This window comes from Heterodontus francisci, chromosome 24, assembly GCF_036365525.1.
Source record: "Heterodontus francisci isolate sHetFra1 chromosome 24, sHetFra1.hap1, whole genome shotgun sequence".
Lineage (NCBI taxonomy): Eukaryota > Metazoa > Chordata > Chondrichthyes > Heterodontiformes > Heterodontidae > Heterodontus > Heterodontus francisci.
In genome coordinates, this window is record NC_090394.1 from 69,924,232 (window position 1) to 69,943,765 (window position 19,534).

General features: G+C 41.3%; 1 protein-coding gene across 7 annotated transcripts in view; it reads left to right on the plus strand.

Moving 5' to 3' along the window:
• Positions 1–19,534, plus strand: part of caskin1 (CASK interacting protein 1) — a 646,418-nt gene that overhangs the window by 506,453 nt on the left and 120,431 nt on the right. The gene's annotated exons all lie outside the window — the stretch shown is intronic.

Genomic DNA, 19,534 nt, shown 5'->3' on the forward strand with positions numbered 1-19,534 from the left:
CGAGGTCGGAGTGTCTGTGTAAATAGTGATCGAGGTCAGAGTGTCTGTGCGAATACTGATTGAGGTCGAAGTGTCTGTGTAAACAGTGATTGACGTCAGAGTGTCTGTATGAATAGTGATTGAGGTCAGAGTGCCTGTGTAAATAGTGATCGATATCGGAGTGTCTGTGCAAATAGTGATTGAGGTCAGAGTGTCTGTGTAATAGTGATTGAGGTCAGAGTGTCTGTAAATAGTCATAGTGATCGGAGTGTCTGTATAAATAGTGATCGATGTCGGAGTGTCAGTGTGAATAGTGATCGATGTCAGAGGGTCTGTGCGAATACTGATTGAGGTCGAAGTGTCTGTGTAAATAGTGATCGATGTCAGAGTGTTTGTGTAAATAGTGATTCTGGTCGGAGGGTCTTTGTGCATAGTGATTGAGGTCAGAGTGTCTTTGTGCATAGTGATTGAGGACGGAGTGTCTGTGTAATTGTGGTTGTGGTTGGCATGTCTGTGTAAATAGTGATCGATGTCAGAGAGTCAGTGTAAATAGTGATCGAGGTCGGAGTGTCTGTGTAAATAGTGATTGAGGTCAGAGTGACTGTGTAAATAGTGATTGAGATTGATGTGTCTGTGTAAATAGTGATTGAGGTCGGAGTGTCTGTGTGAATGTTGATTGTGATCAGAGTGTCTGTTTAAATAGTGATTGTGGTCAGAGTGTCTGTGTGAATACTGCTTAAGGTCGGAGTATCACTGTAAATAGTGATTGAGGTCGGAGTGTCTGTGTGAATGTTGATTGTGATCAGAGTGTCTTTGTAAATAGTGATCAACATCAGTGTCCATGTAAACAGTGATCATGGTCAGAGTGTCTGTGTAAACAGTGAATGTGATCGGAGGGTCCGTGTAAACAGTGATCATGGACGGAGTGTCGATGTAAATAGTGATTGAGATTGATGTGTCTCTGTAAATATTGACGGAGGTCGGAGTGTCTGTGTGAATGTTGATTGTGATCGGAGTGTCTGTAAATAGTGATTGAGGTCAGAGTCTCTGTGTAAACAGTGATTCTGATAGGAGGCTCCGTGTAAACAGTGATTATGGACGGAGTGTCTGTGTAAATAGTGATTGAGGTCAGAGTGACTGTGTAAATAGTGATTGAGATTGATGTGTCTCTGTAAATAGTGATGTAGGTCGGAGTGTCTGTGTGAATGTTGATTGTAATCGGAGTGTCTGTAAATAGTGATTGACGTCAGAGTGTCTATGTAAATAGTCTTTGAGGTAAGAGTGTCTGTGTAAATGTTGATAGTGATCGGGGTGTCTGCGTAAATAGTGATTGATGTCTGAGTGTCTGTGTGAATAGTGATTGAGGTTGGAGTGTCGGTGTAAATAATGATCGTAGTCGGAGTGTCTGTGTAAATAGTGATTGAGGTTGGAGTGTCTGTGTAAATAATGATTGAGGTTAGAGTGTCTTTGTGATTAGTGATTGAGGTCGGAGTGTCTGTGCAAATAGTGATTCTGATCGTAGTGTCTCTGTAAATAGTGATTAAGGTCAGAGTGTCTGTGTGAATAGTGATTGAGGTCGTACTGTCTGTGTAAACAGTGATCATGATCAGAGTGTCTGTGTAAATAGTGATTGAGGTCGGAATGTCTGTGTTTATAGTGATTGTAATTGGAGTGTCTGTTCAAACAGTGATTGTAGTCATAGTGTCTGTGTAAATAGTGATTGAGGTCGCAGTGCCTGTGTAAAAGGTGATTGAGGTCGGAGTGTCTATGTAAATAGTGATCGACGTCAGAGTGTCTGTGTAAATATTGATTGAGGTCGGAATGTCTGTGTAAATAGTGACTATAGTTGGAGTGTCTGTTCAAACAGTGATTGTAGTCGGAGTGTCTGTGTAAATACTGATTGAGGTCGTAGTGTCTGTGTAAATAGTGATTGAGGTTGGAGTGTCCGTGTAAACAGTGATCATGGTCGTAGTGTCTGTGTAAATAGTGATTGAGGTTGGAGTGTCCGTGCAAACAGTGATCATGGTCGGAGTGTCTGTGTAAATAGTGATTGAGGTCGGAGTGTCTGTGTAAATAGTGATTGAGGTCAGAGTGTCTGTGTGAATAGTGATTGAGATTGATGTTTCTGTGTGACTACTGCTTATGGTCGGTGTATCTGTGTACATAGTGATTGAGGTCGGAGTGCCTGTGTGAATAATGATTAAGGTCGGACTGTCTATGTAAATAGTGATTGAGGTCAGAGTGTCTGGGTGAATAGTGATTGAGGTCGGAGTATCTGTGTAAATATTGATTGAGGTCGGAATGTCTGTGTAAATAGTAGATGTAATTGGAGTGTCTGTTCAAACAGTGATTGTAGTCGGAGTGTCTGTGTAAATACTGATTGAGGTCGTAGTGTCTGTGCAAATAGTGATTGAGGTCGGAGTGTCTGTGTAAACAGTGATTTTGATCGGAGGGTCCGTGTGAACAGTGATCATGGTCGGAGTGTCTGAGTAAATAGTGATTGAGGACGGAGTGTCTGTGTAAATAGTGACTGTAATCAGAGTGTCTGTGGAAATAGTGACTCTGATCGGAGAGTCAGTGTAAATAGTGATCGATGTCAGAGTGTCTGTGTAAATAGTGACTGAGTTCAGAGTGACTGTGTAAATAGTGATTAATGTGGGTGTGTCTATGTAAATAGTAATCGAGGTCGCAGTGTCTGTGTAAATAGTGATTGAGGTCAGAGTGTCTGTGTAGATAGTGACTGTAGTCAAAGTGTTTGTGGAAATAGTGATTGAGGTTGGAGTGCCTTTGTGATTAGTGATTCTGATCGGCGTGTCGGTGTAAATAGTGATCGATGTCGGAGTGTCTGTGTAAATAGTGATTGAGGTCGGTGTGTCTGTGGAAATAGTGATTGAGGTTGGAGTGTCTTTGTGATTAGTGATTCTGATCGGCGTGTCGGTGTAAATAGTGATCGATGTCGGAGTGTCTATGTAAATAGTGATTGAGGTCGGAGTGTCTGTGTAAATAGTGATTCTGATCGTAGTGTCTCTGTAAATAGTGATTGTGGTCAGAGTGTCTGGGTAACTGCTGCTTAAGGTCAGAGTGTCAATGTAAATAGTGATTGAGGTCGGAGTGTCTGTGTAAATAGTGATTCTGATCGGAATGTCTGTGTAAATAGTGATTGTAATTGGAGTGTCTGTTCAAACAGTGATTGTCGTCGTAGTGTCTGTGAAAATAGCGATTGAGGTCGGAGTGTCTGTGTAAATAGTGATTGAGGTCGGAGTGTCCGTGTAAACAGTGATCATGGTCGGAGTGTCTGTGTAAATAGTGATTGTTATCGGAGTGTCTTTGTGATTACCGATTGAGGTCGGATTGTAGGTGTAAATAGTGATTCTGATCGGAGAGTCAGTGTTAATAGTGATTGAGGTCGGAATGTCTGTGTGAATAGTGATTGAGGTTGGAGTGTCGGTGTAAATAGTGATTCTGATCAGAGTGTCAGTGTAGATAGTGATTGAGATCGGTGTGTCTGTGTAAATAGTGATTGAGGTCAGAGTGTCTTTGTAAGTAGTGATTGTGGTCAGAGTGTCTTTGTGAATAGTGATTGACGTCAGAGTGTCTGTGTGAATAGTGATTGAGGTCGGAATATCTGTGTAAATATCGATTGACGTCAGAGTGTCTGTGTAAATAATGATCGTAGTCGGAGTGTCAGTGTAAATAGTGATTGAGGTCGGAGTGTCTGTGTAAATAGTGATTGAGGTTGGAGTGTCTGTGTAAATAGTGATTGTTATCGGAGTGTCTTTGTGATTACCAATTGAGGTCGGATTGCAGGTGTAAATAGTGATTCTGATCGGAGAGTCAGTGTTAATAGTGATTGAGGTCGGAATGTCTGTGTGAATAGTGATTGAGGTTGGAGTGTCGGTGTAAATAGTGATTCTGATCAGAGTGTCAGTGTAGATAGTGATTGAGATCGGTGTGTCTGTGTAAATAGTGATTGAGGTCAGAGTGTCTTTGTAAGTAGTGATTGTGGTCAGAGTGTCTTTGTGAATAGTGATTGACGTCAGAGTGTCTGTGTGAATAGTGATTGAGGTCGGAGTGTCTCTGTAAATAGTGATTGTAATTGAATTGTTTAAACAGTGATTGAGGTCGCAGTGTCTGTGCAAACAGTAATTGAGGTCGGAGTGTCTGTGTAAATAGTGATCATGATCAGAGTGTCTGTGTAAGTAGTGATTGTGATGGGAGTGTCAGTTTAAATAGTGTTTGAGCCAGAGTGTCTGTGTGAATAGTGATTGAGGTCGGAATATCCGTGTAAATAGTGCTTGAGGTCGGAATGTCTGTATAAATAGTGATTGAGGTCAGAGTGTCTGTGTGAATAGTGATTGAGATCGGAGTGTCTGTGTAAATAATGATTGAGATCGGAGTGTTTGTGTAAATGGTGATTCTGGTCGGAGGTTCTTTGTGAAAAGTGATTGAGGATGGAGTGTACTGTGTAATTATGATTGTGATTGGCATGTCTGTGTAAATAGTGATCGATGTCAGAGTGTCTGTGTAAATAGTGATCGATGTCGGAGTGTCTGTACGAATACTGATTGAGGTCAGAGTGTCAGTGTAAATACTAATCATGGTTGGAGTGTCTCTATGTAAACAGTAATCGTAATCGGAGTGTCTGTGTAAATATTGATCATTGACGGAGTGTCAGCGTAAATACTGACTGTGGTCAGGGTCTGTGTAAATAGTGATTCTAGTCATAGTGTCTGTGTAAGTAGTGATTAAGCCAGAGTGTCAGTGTGAATAGTGATTGAGGTTGGAGTGTCTGTGTGAATAGTGATTGAGGTCGGAATATCCGTGTAAATAGTGATTGAGGTCAGAGTGTCTGTGTAAATAGTGATTGGGGTTGGAGTGTCTGTGTAAATAATGATCGTGGTCGAAATGTCTGTGGAAACAGTGATTGAGGTCAGAGTGTCTGTCTGAATAGTGATTGAGCTCGGTGTATCTGTGTAAATAGTGATTGTAGTCGGTGTGTCTGTGTAAATAATGATTACGTTCAGAGTGTCTGTGTAAATAATGATCAAGGTCAGAGTGTCTGGGCAAGCAGTGATTGTGCTCAGGGTGTCTGTAAATAGTGATTGAGGTTGGAGTGTCTGTGTAAATAGTGATCGTGATCGGTGTATCTGTGTAAATAATGGTGTAGTCGGAGTGTCTGTGCAGATAGTGATTGAGGTTGGAGTGTCTGTGTAAATAGTGATTCTGATCGGCATGTCAGTGTAAATAGTGATCGAGGTCGGAATGCCTCTGTAATTGGTGATTGTAATTGGAGTGTCTGTTCAAACAGTTATTGTAGTCATAGTGTCTGTGTAAATAGTGATTGAGGTCGGAGTGTCTGTGTAAATAGTGACTGTCGTCGGAGTGTCTGTGTAAATAGTGATTGTAATCGGAGTGTCTTTGTGATTAGTGATTGAGGTCGGATTGTATGTGTAAATAGTGATTCTGATCGGAGTGTCAGCTTAAATAGTGATCGAGGTCGGACTGTGTATGTAAACAGTGCTTGTGATCGGAGTGTCCGTGTAAACAGTGATGATGGTTGGAGTGGCTGTGTATAGAGTGATTGAGGTCGTAGTGTCTGTGTAAATGGCGACTGTAGTCGGAGTGTCTGTGGAAATAGTAATTGAGGTCAGAGCGTCTGTGTAAACAGTGATTGTCATCGGAGTGTCTTTGTGATTAGTGATTGAGGTCGGATTGTAGGTGTAAATAGTGATTCTTATCGGAGAGTCAGTGTAAATAGTGATCGAGGTCGGAGTGTCTGTGTAAATAGTGATTGAGATTGATGTGTCTTTGTAAATAGTGATCAACATCAGTGTCCATGTAAACAGTGATCATGGTCGGAGTGTCTGTGTAAACAGTGAATGTGATCGGAGGGTCCGTGTAAACAGTGATCATGGACGGAGTGTCGATGTAAATAGTGATTGAGATTGATGTGTCTCTGTAAATATTGACGGAGGTCGGAGTGTCTGTGTGAATGTTTGTTTGTGATCGGAGTGTCTGTAAATAGTGATTGAGGTCAGAGTCTCTGTGTAAACAGTGATTCTGATAGGAGGGTCCATGTAAACAGTGATTATGGACGGAGTGTCTGTGTAAATAGTGATTGAGGTCAGAGTGACTGTGTAAATAGTGATTGAGATTGATGTGTCTCTGTAAATAGTGATGTAGGTCGGAGTGTCTGTGTGAATGTTGATTGTAATCGGAGTGTCTGTAAATAGTGATTGACGTCAGAGTGTCTATGTAAATTGTGTTTGAGGTAAGAGTGTCTGTGTAAATGTTGATAGTGATCGGGGTGTCTGCGTAAATAGTGATTGATGTCTGAGTGTCTGTGTGAATAGTGATTGAGGTTGGAGTGTCGGTGTAAATAATGATCGTAGTCGGAGTGTCTGTGTAAATAGTGATTGAGGTTGGAGTGTCTGTGTAAATAATGATTGAGGTTAGAGTGTCTTTGTGATTAGTGATTGAGGTCGGAGTGTCTGTGCAAATAGTGATTCTGATCGTAGTGTCTCTGTAAATAGTGATTAAGGTCAGAGTGTCTGTGTGAATAGTGATTGAGGTCGTACTGTCTGTGTAAACAGTGATCATGATCAGAGTGTCTGTGTAAATAGTGATTGAGGTCGGAATGTCTGTGTTTATAGTGATTGTAATTGGAGTGTCTGTTCAAACAGTGATTGTAGTCATAGTGTCTGTGTAAATAGTGATTGAGGTCGCAGTGCCTGTGTAAAAGGTGATTGAGGTCGGAGTGTCTATGTAAATAGTGATCGACGTCAGAGTGTCTGTGTAAATATTGATTGAGGTCGGAATGTCTGTGTAAATAGTGACTATAGTTGGAGTGTCTGTTCAAACAGTGATTGTAGTCGGAGTGTCTGTGTAAATACTGATTGAGGTCGTAGTGTCTGTGTAAATAGTGATTGAGGTTGGAGTGTCCGTGTAAACAGTGATCATGGTCGTAGTGTCTGTGTAAATAGTGATTGAGGTTGGAGTGTCCGTGCAAACAGTGATCATGGTCGGAGTGTCTGTGTAAATAGTGATTGAGGTCGGAGTGTCTGTGTAAATAGTGATTGAGGTCAGAGTGTCTGTGTGAATAGTGATTGAGATTGATGTTTCTGTGTGACTACTGCTTATGGTCGGAGTATCTGTGTACATAGTGATTGAGGTCGGAGTGCCTGTGTGAATAATGATTAAGGTCGGACTGTCTATGTAAATAGTGATTGAGGTCAGAGTGTCTGTGTGAATAGTGATTGAGGTCGGAGTATCTGTGTAAATATTGATTGAGATCGGAATGTCTGTGTAAATAGTAGATGTAATTGGAGTGTCTGTTCAAACAGTGATTGTAGTCGGAGTGTCTGTGTAAATACTGATTGAGGTCGTAGTGTCTGTGCAAATAGTGATTGAGGTCGGAGTGTCTGTGTAAACAGTGATTTTGATCGGAGGGTCCGTGTGAACAGTGATCATGGTCGGAGTGTCTGAGTAAATAGTGATTGAGGACGGAGTGTCTGTGTAAATAGTGACTGTAATCAGAGTGTCTGTGGAAATAGTGACTCTGATCGGAGAGTCAGTGTAAATAGTGATCGATGTCAGAGTGTCTGTGTAAATAGTGACTGAGTTCAGAGTGACTGTGTAAATAGTGATTAATGTGGGTGTGTCTATGTAAATAGTAATCGAGGTCGCAGTGTCTGTGTAAATAGTGATTGAGGTCAGAGTGTCTGTAGATAGTGACTGTAGTCAAAGTGTTTGTGGAAATAGTGATTGAGGTTGGAGTGCCTTTGTGATTAGTGATTCTGATCGGCGTGTCGGTGTAAATAGTGATCGATGTCGGAGTGTCTGTGTAAATAGTGATTGAGGTCGGTGTGTCTGTGGAAATAGTGATTGAGGTTGGAGTGTCTTTGTGATTAGTGATTCTGATCGGCGTGTCGGTGTAAATAGTGATCGATGTCGGAGTGTCTATGTAAATAGTGATTGAGGTCGGAGTGTCTGTGTAAATAGTGATTCTGATCGTAGTGTCTCTGTAAATAGTGATTGTGGTCAGAGTGTCTGGGTAACTGCTGCTTAAGGTCAGAGTGTCAATGTAAATAGTGATTGAGGTCGGAGTGTCTGTGTAAATAGTGATTCTGATCGGAATGTCTGTGTAAATAGTGATTGTAATTGGAGTGTCTGTTCAAACAGTGATTGTCGTCGTAGTGTCTGTGAAAATAGCGATTGAGGTCGGAGTGTCTGTGTAAATAGTGATTGAGGTCGGAGTGTCCGTGTAAACAGTGATCATGGTCGGAGTGTCTGTGTAAATAGTGATTGTTATCGGAGTGTCTTTGTGATTACCGATTGAGGTCGGATTGTAGGTGTAAATAGTGATTCTGATCGGAGAGTCAGTGTTAATAGTGATTGAGGTCGGAATGTCTGTGTGAATAGTGATTGAGGTTGGAGTGTCGGTGTAAATAGTGATTCTGATCAGAGTGTCAGTGTAGATAGTGATTGAGATCGGTGTGTCTGTGTAAATAGTGATTGAGGTCAGAGTGTCTTTGTAAGTAGTGATTGTGGTCAGAGTGTCTTTGTGAATAGTGATTGACGTCAGAGTGTCTGTGTGAATAGTGATTGAGGTCGGAATATCTGTGTAAATATCGATTGACGTCAGAGTGTCTGTGTAAATAATGATCGTAGTCGGAGTGTCAGTGTAAATAGTGATTGAGGTCGGAGTGTCTGTGTAAATAGTGATTGAGGTTGGAGTGTCTGTGTAAATAGTGATTGTTATCGGAGTGTCTTTGTGATTACCAATTGAGGTCGGATTGCAGGTGTAAATAGTGATTCTGATCGGAGAGTCAGTGTTAATAGTGATTTAGGTCGGAATGTCTGTGTGAATAGTGATTGAGGTTGGAGTGTCGGTGTAAATAGTGATTCTGATCAGAGTGTCAGTGTAGATAGTGATTGAGATCGGTGTGTCTGTGTAAATAGTGATTGAGGTCAGAGTGTCTTTGTAAGTAGTGATTGTGGTCAGAGTGTCTTTGTGAATAGTGATTGACGTCAGAGTGTCTGTGTGAATAGTGATTGAGGTCGGAGTGTCTCTGTAAATAGTGATTGTAATTGAATTGTTTAAACAGTGATTGAGGTCGCAGTGTCTGTGCAAACAGTAATTGAGGTCGGAGTGTCTGTGTAAATGGTGATTGAGGTTGGAGTGTCTTTGTGATTAGTGATTGAGGTCAGAGTGTCTGTGGAAATAATGATTGAGGTTGGAGTGTCAGTGTAAATAGTGACTGAGGTCAGAGTGACTGTGTAAATAGCGATTGAGATCAGTGTGTCTGTGTAAAGAGTGATTGAGGTTGGAGTGTCTGTGTAAATAGTGATCAAGGTTCGAGTGTCTGTGTAAATAATGAATGTGATCGGAGTGTCTTTGTTAATAGTGATTGAGGTCGGAATGTCTGTGTGAATAGTGATTAAGGTCAGAGTGTCTGTGTAAATCGTGATTGAGGTCGGAATGGCAATGTAAATTGTGATTGAGGTCAGAGTGTCTGTTCAAACAGTGATTGTAGTTGTAGTGTCTGTGTAAACAGTGAACGTGATCGGAGTAGCTGTGTAAGTAGTGATCATGGTCGGAGTGTCTGTGTAAATAGTGGTTGAGGTTGAAGTGTGTGTGTAAATAGTGATTGTGGTCTGAGTGTCTGTGTAGATAGTTACTGTAGTCGGAGTGTCTGTGGAAATAGTGATTGAGGTCGAAGTGTGTGTGTAAATAGTGATTGTGGTCTGAGTGTCTGTGTAGATAGTTACTGTAGTCGGAATGTCTGTGGAAATAGTGATTGAGGTTGGAGTGTCTTTGTGAATAGTGACTGTCGTTGGTGTGTCTGTGGAAATAGTGATTGAGGTCAGAGTGTCTGTGTGAATAGTGATTGTAGTCGTAGTGTCTGTGTAAATAGTGATTGAGGTCAGAGTGTCTGTGTGAATAGTGATTGTAGTCGGTGTGTCTGTGTAAATAGTGATTCTGATCAGAGTGTCAGTGTAGATTGTGGTTGAGATCTGTGTGTCTGTGTAAATAGTGATTGAGGTCAGAGTGACTGTGTAAATAGTGTTAGAGATCGGTGTGTCTCTGTAAAGAATGATTGAGGTCGTAGTGTCTGTGTAAATAGTGATCGAGGTTGGAGTGTCTGTGTAAATAGTGATTGTGGTCAGAGTGTCTGTGTGGATAGTGACTGTAGTCGAGGTGTCTGTGGAAATAGTGATGGAGGTTGGAGTGTCTTTGTGATTAATGATTGAGGTCGGAGTGTATGTGTAAATAGTGATTGAGGTTGGAGTGTCTGTGTAAATAGTAATTGTGATCGGAGAGTCAGTGTAATTATTGATCGAGGTCGGAGTGACTTTGTAAATAGTGATTGAGATTGATATGTCTGTGTAAATAGTGATTGAGGTTGGAGTGTCTGCGGAAATAGTGATTCAGATTGGAGTGTCTGTGGAAATAGTGATTGAGGTCGGAGTGTCTGTGTAAATAGTGATTGAGGTTGGAGTGTCTGTGTAAATAGTGATTGTTATCGGAGTGTCTTTGTGATTACCGATTGAGGTCTGATTGTAGGTGTAAATAGTGATTCTGATCGGAGAGTCAGTGTTAATAGTGATTGAGGTCGGAATGTCTGTGTGAATAGTGATTGAGGTTGGAGTGTCAGTGTAAATAGTGATTCTGATCAGAGTGTCAGTGTAGATAGTGATTGAGATCGGTGTGTCTGTGTAAATAGTGATTGAGATCGGAGTGTCTGTGTAAATAGTGATTGAGGTTGGAGTGTCTGTGTAAATAGTGATTGTTATCGGAGTGTCTTTGTGATTACTGATTGAGGTCGGATTGTAGGTGTAAATAGTGATTCTGATCGGAGAGTCAGTGTTAATAGTGATTGAGGTCGGAATGTCTGTGTGAATAGTGATTAAGGTCAGAGTGTCTGTGTAAATAGTGATTGAGGTCGGAATGGCAATGTTAATTGTGATTGAGGTCAGAGTGTCTGTTCAAACAGTGATTGTAGTTGTAGTGTCTGTGTAAACAGTGAACGTGATCGGAGTAGCTGTGTAAGTAGTGATCATGGTCGGAGTGTCTGTGGAAATAGTGGTTGAGGTCGAAGTGTGTGTGTAAATAGTGATTGTGGTCTGAGTGTCTGTGTAGATAGTTACTGTAGTCGGAGTGTCTGTGGAAATAGTGATTGAGGTTGGAGTGTCTTTGTGAATAGTGACTGTAGTTGGTGTGTCTGTGGAAATAGTGATTGAGGTCAGAGTGTCTGTGTGAATAGTGATTGTAGTCGTCGTGTCTGTGTAAATAGTTACTGTAGTCGGAGTGTCTGTGGAAATAGTGATTGAGGTCGGAGTGTCTGTGTAAATAGTGATTGAGGTCGGAGTGTCTGTGTAAATAGTGATTGAGGTTGGAGTGTCTGTGTAAATAGTGATTGTTATCGGAGTGTCTTTGTGATTACCGATTGAGGTCGGATTGTAGGTGTAAATAGTGATTCTGATCGGAGAGTCAGTGTTAATCGTGATTGAGGTCGGAATGTCTGTGTGAATAGTGATTGAGGTTGGAGTGTCGGTGTAAATAGTGATTCTGATCAGAGTGTCAGTGTAGATAGTGATTGAGATCGGTGTGTCTGTGTAAATAGTGATTGAGGTCAGAGTGTCTTTGTAAGTAGTGATTGTGGTCAGAGTGTCTTTGTGAATAGTGATTGACGTCAGAGTGTCTGTGTGAATAGTGATTGAGGTCGGAGTATCTGTGTAAATAACGATTGACGTAAGAGTGTCTGTGTAAATAATGGTCGTAGTCGGAGTGTCAGTGTAAATAGTGATTGAGGGCGGGATGTCTCTGTAAATAGTGATTGTAATTGAATTGTTTAAACAGTGATTGAGGTCGCAGTGTCTGTGCAAACAGTAATTGAGGTCGGAGTGTCTGTGTAAATGGTGTTTGAGGTTGGAGTGTCTTTGTGATTAGTGATTGAGGTCGGAGTGTCTGTGGAAATAATGATTGAGGTTGGAGTGTCAGTGTAAATAGTGACTGAGGTCAGAGTGACTGTGTAAATAGCGATTGAGATCAGTGTGTCTGTGTAAAGAGTGATCGAGGTTCGAGTGTCTGTGTGAATAATGAATGTGATCGGAGTGTCTTTGTTATTAGTGATTGAGGTCGGAGTGTATGTGTAAATTGTGATTCTGATTGAAGTGTCTGTGTAAATAGTGATCGAGGATGCTGAGTCTGTGTAAATAGTGATTGAGGTCGGAGTGTCTGTGTAAATAGTGATTGAGGTTGGAGTGTCTGTGTAAATAGTGATTGTTATCGGAGTGTCTTTGTGATTACTGATTGAGGTCGGATTGTAGGTGTAAATAGTGATTCTGATCAGAGAGTCAGTGTTAATAGTGATTGAGGTTGGAATGTCTGTGTGAATAGTGATTAAGGTCAGAGTGTCTGTGTAAATAGTGATTGAGGTTGGAATGGCAATGTAAATTGTGATTGAGGTCAGAGTGTCTGTTCAAACAGTGATTGTAGTTGTAGTGTCTGTGTAAACAGTGAACGTGATCGGAGTAGCTGTGTAAGTAGTGATCATGGTCGGAGTGTCTGTGTAAATAGTGGTTGAAGTCGAAGTGCGTGTGTAAATAGTGATTAAGGTCAGAGTGTCTGTGTAAATAGTGATTGAGGTCGGAATGGCAATGTAAATTGTGATTGAGGTCAGAGTGTCTGTTCAAACAGTGATTGTAGTTGTAGTGTCTGTGTAAACAGTGAACGTGATCGGAGTAGCTCTGTAAGTAGTGATCATGGTCGGAGTGTCTGTGCAAATAGTGGTTGAGGTCGAAGTGTGTGTGTAAATAGTGATTGTGGTCTGAGTGTCTGTGTAGGTAGTTACTGCAGTCAGAGTGTCTGTGGAAATAGTGATTGAGGTCGGAGAGTGTGTGTAAATAGTGATTGTGGTCTGAGTGTCTGTGTAGATAGTTACTGTAGTCGGAGTGTCTGTGGAAATAGTGATTGAGGTTGGAGTGTCTTTGTGAATAGTGACTGTAGTTGGTGTGTCTGTGGAAATAGTGATTGAGGTCAGAGTGTCTGTGTGAATAGTGATTGTAGTCGTAGTGTCTGTGTAAATAGTGATTGAGGTCGGCGTGTCTGTGTAAATATTGATTGAGGTCGGAATGTCTGTGTAAATATTGATTGAGGTCGGAATGTCTGTGTAAATAGTGACTGTAATTGGAGTATCTCTTCAAACAGTGATTGTAGTCGGAGTGTCTGTGTAAATACTGATTGAGGACGTAGTGTCTGTGTAAATAGTGATTGAGGTCGGAGTGTCTGTGTAAATAGTGATTGAGGTCGGAGTGTCTGAGTAAATAGTGATTGAGGTTGGAGTGTCCGTGTAAACAGTGATCATGGTCGGAGTGCCTGTGTAAATCGTGACTGTAGTCAGAGTGTCTGTGGAAATAGTGATTCTGATCGGAGAGTCAGTGTAAATAGTGATTGAGGTCAGAGTTACTGTGTAAATAGTGATTGAGATTGATGTGTCTCTGTGGTCGGAGTGTCTGTGTGAATGTTGATAGTGATCGGAGTGTCTGTAAATAGTGATTGACGTCAGAGTGTCTGTGTGAAAAGTGATTAAGGTCAGAGTGTCTCTGTGAAAAGTGATTAAGGTGGGAGTGTCAATGTAAATTGTGATTGAGGTAAGAGTGTCTGTGTGAATGTTGATAGTGATCGGGGTGTCTGTGTAAATACTGATTGATGTCAGAGTGTCTGTGTGAATAGTGATTGAGGTTGGAGTGTCTGTGTAAATAATGATCGTAGTCGGAGTTTCTGTGTAAATAGTAATTGAGGTTGGAGTGTCTGTGTGACTAGTGATTGAGGTCGGAGTGTCTGTGGAAATAGTAATTGAGGTTGGTGTGTCTCTGTAAATGGTGATTGTAATTGGAGTGTCGGTTTAAACAGTGATTGTGTTCGTAGTGTATGTGTAAATAGTGATTGAGGTCAGAGTGTCTGTGTAAACAGTGATCGTGATCGGAGTATCTGTGTAAGTAGTGAACATGGTCGGAGTGTCTGTGTAAATAATGATTGAGGCTGGAGTGTCTTTGTGATTAGTGATCGTGCTCGGAGTGTCTGTGTAAACAGTGAACGTGATCGGAGTATCTGTGTAAGTAGTGATCATGGTGGGATGTCTGTGTAAATAGTGGTTGAGGTCGAAGTGTGTGTGTAAATAGTCATTGTGGTCAGAGTGTCTGTGTAGATAGTGACTGTAGTCGAGGTGTCTGTGGAAATAGTGATGGAGGTTGGAGTGTCTTTGTGATTAATGATTGAGGTCGGAGTGTATGTGTAAATAGTGATTGAGGTTGGAGTGTCTGTGTAAATAGTAATTGTGATCGGAGAGTCAGTGTAATTATTGATCGAGGTCGGAGTGACTTTGTAAATAGTGATTGAGATTGATATGTCTGTGTAAATAGTGATTGAGGTTGGAGTGTCTGCGGAAATAGTGATTCAGATTGGAGTGTCTGTGGAAATAGTGATTGAGGTCGGAGTGTCTGTGTAAATAGTGATTGAGGTTGGAGTGTCTGTGTAAATAGTGATTGTTATCGGAGTGTCTTTGTGATTACCGATTGAGGTCTGATTGTAGGTGTAAATAGTGATTCTGATCGGAGAGTCAGTGTTAATAGTGATTGAGGTCGGAATGTCTGTGTGAATAGTGATTGAGGTTGGAGTGTCAGTGTAAATAGTGATTCTGATCAGAGTGTCAGTGTAGATAGTGATTGAGATCGGTGTGTCTGTGTAAATAGTGATTGAGATCGGAGTGTCTGTGTAAATAGTGATTGAGGTTGGAGTGTCTGTGTAAATAGTGATTGTTATCGGAGTGTCTTTGTGATTACTGATTGAGGTCGGATTGTAGGTGTAAATAGTGATTCTGATCGGAGAGTCAGTGTTAATAGTGATTGAGGTCGGAATGTCTGTGTGAATAGTGATTAAGGTCAGAGTGTCTGTGTAAATAGTGATTGAGGTCGGAATGGCAATGTTAATTGTGATTGAGGTCAGAGTGTCTGTTCAAACAGTGATTGTAGTTGTAGTGTCTGTGTAAACAGTGAACGTGATCGGAGTAGCTGTGTAAGTAGTGATCATGGTCGGAGTGTCTGTGGAAATAGTGGTTGAGGTCGAAGTGTGTGTGTAAATAGTGATTGTGGTCTGAGTGTCTGTGTAGATAGTTACTGTAGTCGGAGTGTCTGTGGAAATAGTGATTGAGGTTGGAGTGTCTTTGTGAATAGTGACTGTAGTTGGTGTGTCTGTGGAAATAGTGATTGAGGTCAGAGTGTCTGTGTGAATAGTGATTGTAGTCGTCGTGTCTGTGTAAATAGTTACTGTAGTCGGAGTGTCTGTGGAAATAGTGATTGAGGTCGGAGTGTCTGTGTAAATAGTGATTGAGGTCGGAGTGTCTGTGTAAATAGTGATTGAGGTTGGAGTGTCTGTGTAAATAGTGATTGTTATCGGAGTGTCTTTGTGATTACCGATTGAGGTCGGATTGTAGGTGTAAATAGTGATTCTGATCGGAGAGTCAGTGTTAATCGTGATTGAGGTCGGAATGTCTGTGTGAATAGTGATTGAGGTTGGAGTGTCGGTGTAAATAGTGATTCTGATCAGAGTGTCAGTGTAGATAGTGATTGAGATCGGTGTGTCTGTGTAAATAGTGATTGAGGTCAGAGTGTCTTTGTAAGTAGTGATTGTGGTCAGAGTGTCTTTGTGAATAGTGATTGACGTCAGAGTGTCTGTGTGAATAGTGATTGAGGTCGGAGTATCTGTGTAAATAACGATTGACGTAAGAGTGTCTGTGTAAATAATGGTCGTAGTCGGAGTGTCAGTGTAAATAGTGATTGAGGGCGGGATGTCTCTGTAAATAGTGATTGTAATTGAATTGTTTAAACAGTGATTGAGGTCGCAGTGTCTGTGCAAACAGTAATTGAGGTCGGAGTGTCTGTGTAAATGGTGTTTGAGGTTGGAGTGTCTTTGTGATTAGTGATTGAGGTCGGAGTGTCTGTGGAAATAATGATTGAGGTTGGAGTGTCAGTGTAAATAGTGACTGAGGTCAGAGTGACTGTGTAAATAGCGATTGAGATCAGTGTGTCTGTGTAAAGAGTGATCGAGGTTCGAGTGTCTGTGTGAATAATGAATGTGATCGGAGTGTCTTTGTTATTAGTGATTGAGGTCGGAGTGTATGTGTAAATTGTGATTCTGATTGAAGTGTCTGTGTAAATAGTGATCGAGGATGGTGAGTCTGTGTAAATAGTGATTGAGGTCGGAGTGTCTGTGTAAATAGTGATTGAGGTTGGAGTGTCTGTGTAAATAGTGATTGTTATCGGAGTGTCTTTGTGATTACTGATTGAGGTCGGATTGTAGGTGTAAATAGTGATTCTGATCAGAGAGTCAGTGTTAATAGTGATTGAGGTTGGAATGTCTGTGTGAATAGTGATTAAGGTCAGAGTGTCTGTGTAAACAGTGATTGAGGTTGGAATGGCAATGTAAATTGTGATTGAGGTCAGAGTGTCTGTTCAAACAGTGATTGTAGTTGTAGTGTCTGTGTAAACAGTGAACGTGATCGGAGTAGCTGTGTAAGTAGTGATCATGGTCGGAGTGTCTGTGTAAATAGTGGTTGAAGTCGAAGTGCGTGTGTAAATAGTGATTAAGGTCAGAGTGTCTGTGTAAATAGTGATTGAGGTCGGAATGGCAATGTAAATTGTGATTGAGGTCAGAGTGTCTGTTCAAACAGTGATTGTAGTTGTAGTGTCTGTGTAAACAGTGAACGTGATCGGAGTAGCTCTGTAAGTAGTGATCATGGTCGGAGTGTCTGTGCAAATAGTGGTTGAGGTCGAAGTGTGTGTGTAAATAGTGATTGTGGTCTGAGTGTCTGTGTAGGTAGTTACTGCAGTCAGAGTGTCTGTGGAAATAGTGATTGAGGTCGGAGAGTGTGTGTAAATAGTGATTGTGGTCTGAGTGTCTGTGTAGATAGTTACTGTAGTCGGAGTGTCTGTGGAAATAGTGATTGAGGTTGGAGTGTCTTTGTGAATAGTGACTGTAGTTGGTGTGTCTGTGGAAATAGTGATTGAGGTCAGAGTGTCTGTGTGAATAGTGATTGTAGTCGTAGTGTCTGTGTAAATAGTGATTGAGGTCGGCGTGTCTGTGTAAATATTGATTGAGGTCGGAATGTCTGTGTAAATATTGATTGAGGTCGGAATGTCTGTGTAAATAGTGACTGTAATTGGAGTATCTCTTCAAACAGTGATTGTAGTCGGAGTGTCTGTGTAAATACTGATTGAGGACGTAGTGTCTGTGTAAATAGTGATTGAGGTCGGAGTGTCTGTGCAAATAGTGATTGAGGTCGGAGTGTCTGAGTAAATAGTGATTGAGGTTGGAGTGTCCGTGTAAACAGTGATCATGGTCGGAGTGCCTGTGTAAATCGTGACTGTAGTCAGAGTGTCTGTGGAAATAGTGATTCTGATCGGAGAGTCAGTGTAAATAGTGATTGAGGTCAGAGTTACTGTGTAAATAGTGATTGAGATTGATGTGTCTCTGTGGTCGGAGTGTCTGTGTGAATGTTGATAGTGATCGGAGTGTCTGTAAATAGTGATTGACGTCAGAGTGTCTGTGTGAAAAGTGATTAAGGTCAGAGTGTCTCTGTGAAAAGTGATTAAGGTGGGAGTGTCAATGTAAATTGTGATTGAGGTAAGAGTGTCTGTGTGAATGTTGATAGTGATCGGGGTGTCTGTGTAAATACTGATTGATGTCAGAGTGTCTGTGTGAATAGTGATTGAGGTTGGAGTGTCTGTGTAAATAATGATCGTAGTCGGAGTTTCTGTGTAAATAGTAATTGAGGTTGGAGTGTCTGTGTGACTAGTGATTGAGGTCGGAGTGTCTGTGGAAATAGTAATTGAGGTTGGTGTGTCTCTGTAAATGGTGATTGTAATTGGAGTGTCGGTTTAAACAGTGATTGTGTTCGTAGTGTATGTGTAAATAGTGATTGAGGTCAGAGTGTCTGTGTAAACAGTGATCGTGATCGGAGTATCTGTGTAAGTAGTGAACATGGTCGGAGTGTCTGTGTAAATAATGATTGAGGCTGGAGTGTCTTTGTGATTAGTGATCGTGCTCGGAGTGTCTGTGTAAACAGTGAACGTGATCGGAGTATCTGTGTAAGTAGTGATCATGGTGGGATGTCTGTGTAAATAGTGGTTGAGGTCGAAGTGTGTGTGTAAATAGTCATTGTGGTCAGAGTGTCTGTGTAGATAGTGACTGTAGTCGAGGTGTCTGTGGAAATAGTGATGGAGGTTGGAGTGTCTTTGTGATTAATGATTGAGGTCGGAGTGTATGTGTAAATAGTGATTGAGGTTGGAGTGTCTGTGTAAATAGTAATTGTGATCGGAGAGTCAGTGTAATTATTGATCGAGGTCGGAGTGACTTTGTAAATAGTGATTGAGATTGATATGTCTGTGTAAATAGTGATTGAGGTTGGAGTGTCTGCGGAAATAGTGATTCAGATTGGAGTGTCTGTGGAAATAGTGATTGAGATCGGAGTGTCTGTGTAAATAGTGATTGAGGTTGGAGTGTCTGTGTAAATAGTGATTGTTATCGGAGTGTCTTTGTGATTACTGATTGAGGTCGGATTGTAGGTGTAAATAGTGATTCTGATCGGAGAGTCAGTGTTAATAGTGATTGAGGTCGGAATGTCTGTGTGAATAGTGATTAAGGTCAGAGTGTCTGTGTAAATAGTGATTGAGGTCGGAATGGCAATGTTAATTGTGATTGAGGTCAGAGTGTCTGTTCAAACAGTGATTGTAGTTGTAGTGTCTGTGTAAACAGTGAACGTGATCGGAGTAGCTGTGTAAGTAGTGATCATGGTCGGAGTGTCTGTGGAAATAGTGGTTGAGGTCGAAGTGTGTGTGTAAATAGTGATTGTGGTCTGAGTGTCTGTGTAGATAGTTACTGTAGTCGGAGTGTCTGTGGAAATAGTGATTGAGGTTGGAGTGTCTTTGTGAATAGTGACTGTAGTTGGTGTGTCTGTGGAAATAGTGATTGAGGTCAGAGTGTCTGTGTGAATAGTGATTGTAGTCGTCGTGTCTGTGTAAATAGTTACTGTAGTCGGAGTGTCTGTGGAAATAGTGATTGAGGTCGGAGTGTCTGTGTAAATAGTGATTGAGGTCGGAGTGTCTGTGTAAATAGTGATTGAGGTTGGAGTGTCTGTGTAAATAGTGATTGTTATCGGAGTGTCTTTGTGATTACCGATTGAGGTCGGATTGTAGGTGTAAATAGTGATTCTGATCGGAGAGTCAGTGTTAATCGTGATTGAGGTCGGAATGTCTGTGTGAATAGTGATTGAGGTTGGAGTGTCGGTGTAAATAGTGATTCTGATCAGAGTGTCAGTGTAGATAGTGATTGAGATCGGTGTGTCTGTGTAAATAGTGATTGAGGTCAGAGTGTCTTTGTAAGTAGTGATTGTGGTCAGAGTGTCTTTGTGAATAGTGATTGACGTCAGAGTGTCTGTGTGAATAGTGATTGAGGTCGGAGTATCTGTGTAAATAACGATTGACGTAAGAGTGT